The following is a 6,179-nucleotide window of genomic DNA, read 5'->3' on the forward strand; positions in this document are numbered from 1 at the left end:
GTTTGGAAGAGTGGGCTGAAAGATGGCAGATGGAATACAATGTAGACAAGTGCGAGGTGCTGTATTTCGGTAAAAATAACCAGAATAGGACATATGCAGTTAAGGGGAGGGCATTGAGGCATGCAGAGGAGCAGAGGGGGTTATGGTACAGAGTTCACTGAAGGTTAAGAAGGCATATGGTATGCTGGCCTTTATACATCATACTATAGAGTATAGGAACTGGGAGGTAATGCTGCAGCTGTTTAAGGCATTGGTGAGGCCAGGTTTGGAGTATTGTGTTCACTTCTGGTCTCCAAATTATAGAAAGGATATAGATAAGGTGGAGAGGGTGCAGAGAAGGTTTGCAAGGATGTTGTCTGGCTTACAGCATCTGGATTACAGGGAGAGATTAAGGAGACTGGGACTTTATTCATTGGAATGTAGACGACTGAGAGGGACTTGATAGAGGTATTTAAAATAATGAAAGGAATAGATAGACAAGACATAAACAGACTCTTTCCCCTGAGGGCAGGGGAGGTTGGAACAAGAGGCCATGAGTTAAGGGTAAAGGGGCAAAACGTTAGGAGAAATATTAGAGGTGGGTTTTTCACTCAGTGAGTGGTGGCAGAATGGAATGATCTTCCGAATGAGATAGTTGTGGCAGGATCCCTTCTGTCATTTAAGAGAAGGTTGGATATTTACATGGAGGAGAGGGGGTTGAAGGGTTATGGGCGGAGAGCAGGATGGTTGAGCTAGTGGAGTTGTTCATGTGAACCGATGCAGACTCGAAGGGCCGACATGGCCTGTTTCCACGTTGTAAACGGTTATTGGGTTATATCAATCATGAACTCAGTGAATGCTTTGAGGTGACTTGGTTAACACGCGGGTTTTAAATGGCGTTGAACACATATCCACAAGCCACCTTTTTGCAAATTTCGCTCAGGGTTAAATGATGCCGCTTTCCAACTCCATCTGTGGAGCAATGATGGACTTATTTCAGTTGCATATGTACTAAAATCGGAATGATACGGAGAAGATTAGCCTGGCCCCTGCACAAGGATGACACGCATTTTTTTTGGGGGGGAGCATGGTTTTGGGGAGATGTTAGCGCAACGCTATTGCAGTGCCAGCAATTGGGACCAGGGTTTTGAATCGCACCGTCTGCAAGGACTTTGTGCGTTCTTCCCGTGTCTGTATGGGTTTTTCCCGGGACCTCTGGTTTCCTCCCACCCTTCAAAATGTACCAGGGGAGTAGGTTAATTGGGTGTAATTTGGCGCCACGGACTCGTGGGCTGAAAGGGCCTGTAAGGGTGCTGTGTGTCTAGATTCAAAGCCATTCAGAGATGTATCGAATGAACACCAAGCCTCCATCTTTTCTCCAAGCTGTTTCATCAAATGCTTAGGAGCACGTTGTCGGTAGAATGGTGTCCCTCAGGAGAAGGGAAAAATATAGAAATTGAAAACCACAGTTATGTAAAATTTTGACTGCAATTGGTCAAGTTCATTAGCACTGTAGAAATACCAATCAAGTTCAAGATTATTATCACCTGACTGTAGATACATAACCAGGCGAAACAATATTTGTCCAGATCACAGTGGACCCACATACGCACACAATACACATTGCCTACTAATCAAGGAATATGTATGTACAAATATTTTGGAATGATTTACTTCCGTCTATAGTCACCCAAGGTGATAGCAATCTCAAGGCCTACAAGAAGAGACTATTATCCTGGCTTTGATGCTCCTGTACTTCCTTTGTGCCAGTATTGGGTCAAAGAGAGTGTGTGCAGGTTGAAAAGGATCCTCAATAATTCCTTGAGCCCTATTTAAGCAACATTTCTGCTAAATGTCATCAACAGAGGAACAGCAGATGCCAGTGATCCCACCGGCCGTTTTGATGATCCTCTGCATTGACTTCCAGCCTGATGCTTTACAGCTACCATCCCACACAATGATGCAGTCGGACAGAACACTCAATGGGACTTCTGCCAAAGGTTGTCAAGGTGCGATCCAGTCCCCTCAATCCAGAGCAAGGTTGTCCTTGATTCAACAAGAACACCGAGGAGAGCTCCTTAATTTTTTTTTACGCATACTTCAGTTAATTTAGTAATAGGACCTTCCAACCCATGAGAGCACGCTGCCCGAATGAACCTACAAACCCTGTAGATTATTGGAGGGTGGGAGGAAACTGGAGCTCCCCAGAGCTAACCCGGGGAGAGCGTACAAACATGTTACAGACTGAGGCAGATTTGAACCCAGGTGCAATACTGCTGCACTAACCTCTGTGTTAACCATGCCACTCTGGAAGAGAGGGGAGAGAACACAATGACAAGGTTTAGATCTCCTCCATCTCAACAGTGTCCTTTAATTCCATTCAAGATTATTCTCCACATGCTTATGGATAGAATTCAGATGCAAAATAGAAAAGGCAATGGCTGAAAAGAACACCTTGAGGTATTACGATGCGACAAACAGGTAGGAACATAATGTTAAAGGCAGGAGTGGGCTATTCAACTACTTGTGTATATTCTACCCTGCTGTAAGATCACGGTTGATTATTTGTCCCGCATCGGACTTGTCAGCCACAAACGAGCCTGCAGCTGACGTGGACTTTTACCCCCTCCATAAATCTTCGTCCGCGAAGCCAAGCCAAAGAAGAGTCAAAAACATTCAAATGGAGCAAAGGGGTAGGCCATTCAGTCCTTCATTCAAGTTCTATCATTACTTACACCAGTGATAGAACTGGTACGGATTACTAATATGCCTTGGATCCATGTGACCCAAACATTTGGATAAGCCTACCATGTCGAACCTTGTCAAACCAGTACCAAATTGTTGAGCCAATTTGCAGAACCAATTGCTCTCAAACTGGCGTAGATCACAAGGCCATAAGACATAACAGTAGAAATAGCCTATTCAGCCCATCAAATCTATCCCACCATTTAAATCATGAGCTGATCCATTTTTCCAATCGGCCCCACTTCTAGGCCTTCTCTCCATAACCTTTGATGTCCTGGCTAAATAAGAACCTATCCATCCTCTATCTTAAAGACACCCAATGACTTGTCCTCCACAACTGCCCTTGGGAAAAAATTCCACAGACTTACCACCCTCTGGTTGGAAAAGAATCCTTTATATCCCTGTTCAAAGAGGACGCCCTTCAATCCTGCAGATGTGCCCTCTTGGCCTCCACCCTCTCACCACGGAAAACAACCTTTCCACATCTACTTTGTCCATGCCTACCAACTGTTCCGGACTCACCCCATGTAGTGAACTGGGATTCACTAGAAGTGACCTGTACCAATGACTGGTCCCACCTCCTGGCCCCTCCCCCGCAGGCCCGTATATAACCCTGGTTTCCCGCCCAAACCCTGAACCCCCCCCCCCGAAGCCTGTTCATGAATCCCACCTGTGTTGTAAGCTAATAAAAGTGTTAGTTCTCCCTCCAGTCAAGTATGAGCTTTTATCTACGCTACACCCCATATCCCTCAAATCTTTTGATATCCAAAAATCTGTAGGGCATTTACAGCACAGAAAGAGACCTTTTGGCCTAACGTATCCATGCTGACCATGATGCCTTGCATTCATCCCAGGCTGCATGAAGCACATATCCCTCCACCCCCTTCATCTACTCCAGAAATAGACGTCCCTCCTGTACCATCTGAGCTCAGTTTTGGGATACAGTTGCTGTTCCCAGTAATCCATCCCAGGTTTTACACTTGCCTGGATGTATTTGCCTTAAGGCTCGATCATCCGTAACATTTAATAGCATCACATTAAGAATTAAAGCATGTTTCTTGTAGTACTAAAGCCTTGTCTTCATGTACAAAGTGAGGAAAGTCACTCTGAATGCCAAGCCACAGAATAAACACAGCAAGAGAGAATAAATTCAGTGAGAAAGGGACTAAATTTAAGCAGTCCCTGTGGACTTTTAAAGCAAGCTGCAGAATTATATTTTAAAAAATCTTGGTAGCTCAATTCCAAGCATTACAGCTGAAATTGGAGATCTTGTTTGAAAAGCCTTATCTGCAAGATAACTGGGGGAAATCCTCTAGAGATAAGAATCAGAATAATGAACATGCTTGGGAGGTTGACAAATGAGAAATAAGAGCCTGTACTGACTTTCCAGAGAAATTTTTACCATCCAGACTGAATTAAATATACAGTAATATGTGTATAAATAAACATCCGTGGATCGAGGTAATGGGGGCGAGAGGGAGCCTTTTCATTGGTGGTGTTGGTCTTCACATGGATCCTGCTAAAGGACGAATAAATAATGACATCAGATTTGCTGTGTGCAAGAAGGAAAAATGACTGCCACCACCTTGAGACTTAAAGGTCAAAGCGTTATATCCCATTCATATGATTTATTAGTTGTAGTTAGTGTGTGTGTGTGTGTGTGTGTGTGTGTGTGAGTCTGTGTGTGTAACTGTGTGTGTGTGAGTCTGTGTGTGTAACTGTGTGTGTGTGTGTGAGTCTGTGTGTGCAACTGTGTGTGTGTGTGAGAGTGTGTGTGTAACTTTGTGTGTGTGTGTGTGTAACTGTGTGTGTGTGAGAGTCTGTGTGTGTAACTCTGTGTGCACGTGCGCGTGTGTGTGAGTCTGTGTGTGCTTGTGTGTGTGCACGCACGTGTGTGTGTGTGTGTAACTGTGTGTGTGTGAGAGTCTGTGTGTGTAACTCTGTGTGCGCGTGCGTGTGTGTGTGTGAGTCTGTGTGTGCTTGTGTGTGTGTGTGCGCGTGCGTGCGTGTGTGTGTGTGTGTGTGTGTGTGTGTGTGTGTGTGTGTGTGTGTGTGTGTGTGCGTGCGAGAGAGAGAGTGTGAAAATCATAACTATTGCAGGTGATAAAAAGTTTGAGGTCAAGTATTGAGACGCCTGGGATTGTCTGATCTCAGAAGCCAAGCAGACTCAGGCCTGGTCAGTACTGGGAGGGGGATCGCCTCGGAACACCAGGTGCTGTTGGTTTCTGTAATGGACTCTCTGTCTGCCTTACAGTAGTCAAAAGTTAAAGAATTTCATGTATGTGCATTCTAAATGTAGTATTACATGACAATAATGGAACCTTTATCTTTACATGCACCAAGATGTAGTGATAGATATGCTTTTGTGAGCAAACCAGTAGATTTCTCATTATCTCACCCCTCGTACAACTATGACATAGTATGAAAGTGTAGAGCTGCAGAGGCAGAACCGTTCATATTGAACAAAGGAAACATCATTGAATTATTTCAAGGTTTATTCAAGAGTCAGGTCAATGCAGGAAAGACCCTGTCCTTGAATCTGGCAGTGTGTGATCTCACTCTCACGATGGAAGGGGATGTGAAAAGAGTGTGGCCGGGGTGAGACAAATATATTCATTCACTAGCTGTTTTTCCAAGGGAGCGGGCGTTCCAGATGGAGGCAATGGAAGGGAGGAGGTTGTACCTTGTGCAAAATCTGTGGCCAACGTTTTTCTGGTGAAAATGTTCGAAACACACATCAGATCAGGCTGCATCCGTGGAAAGGAAAATGTTTAATACTTTAGTAAAGCGCGAAAGTCTGCAGGCACCGTGGTTGAAGTAAAAACACAATGCTGGGGAAACTCAGCAGGCCAAACAGTGTCCTTTATGTGGCAAAGATAAAGATACATAACCAACATTTTAGTCCTGAAGCCTTCATCAAGGTGTGGGGCCATTTGTCACCATTGGATTATCCAAACCTGGTATGCTAACTGTTTTCCTTTTAATAAAGAGAATCTGAACTTTGTAAACTCGAAAGATTCAAATATATCTGTACTAGTGCCCCAGTGATTCGGGAGTTCTGAACGATCAGGGAAATCATCTATCAGCATCAAAATCAGGTTTATTGTTGTTTTGTGGCACCAGAGTTTATGCATTACAGATGCAAAATTGAGATAGATTGCAGTTCTATAAATATAATATTTAATTAGAATAAATAATTAGTGCAACCCTGGTTTATTGTTCATTCCAAAATCTGATGGTAGAGGTAAAAAAGCTGTTTTTGTCCTGCTGGGCCCTCGTCCTCAGGCTCCTGTGTTGGTAGCAGAGAGGAAAGGACATAGTCTGGGTGCTGAGGATCCGAGATTTCAATTGAAATGTGACACTTTTAATTTTTTTAAGTTCAGGCAAGCAGCACAGGCCCTGCAGCTGTAAAGATATGACTGCAGAAGCCTACACAGGCAAGCTTGTCAGGGATG

The 6,179-nt window shown here is 44.1% G+C and overlaps 1 non-coding gene across 1 annotated transcript; it reads left to right on the forward strand.

The window, feature by feature from the left end:
* The first annotated feature begins 964 nt into the window (after positions 1-964).
* On the forward strand, positions 965-1,074 carry LOC138740206 (U6 spliceosomal RNA). Its single transcript, XR_011342745.1, has one exon. It is a non-coding gene; the product is annotated as a U6 spliceosomal RNA (small nuclear RNA).
* The last annotated feature ends 5,105 nt before the right edge of the window (positions 1,075-6,179 follow it).

The sequence above is a fragment of the Narcine bancroftii genome, chromosome 7, assembly GCF_036971445.1.
Source record: "Narcine bancroftii isolate sNarBan1 chromosome 7, sNarBan1.hap1, whole genome shotgun sequence".
Taxonomy (NCBI): domain Eukaryota; kingdom Metazoa; phylum Chordata; class Chondrichthyes; order Torpediniformes; family Narcinidae; genus Narcine; species Narcine bancroftii.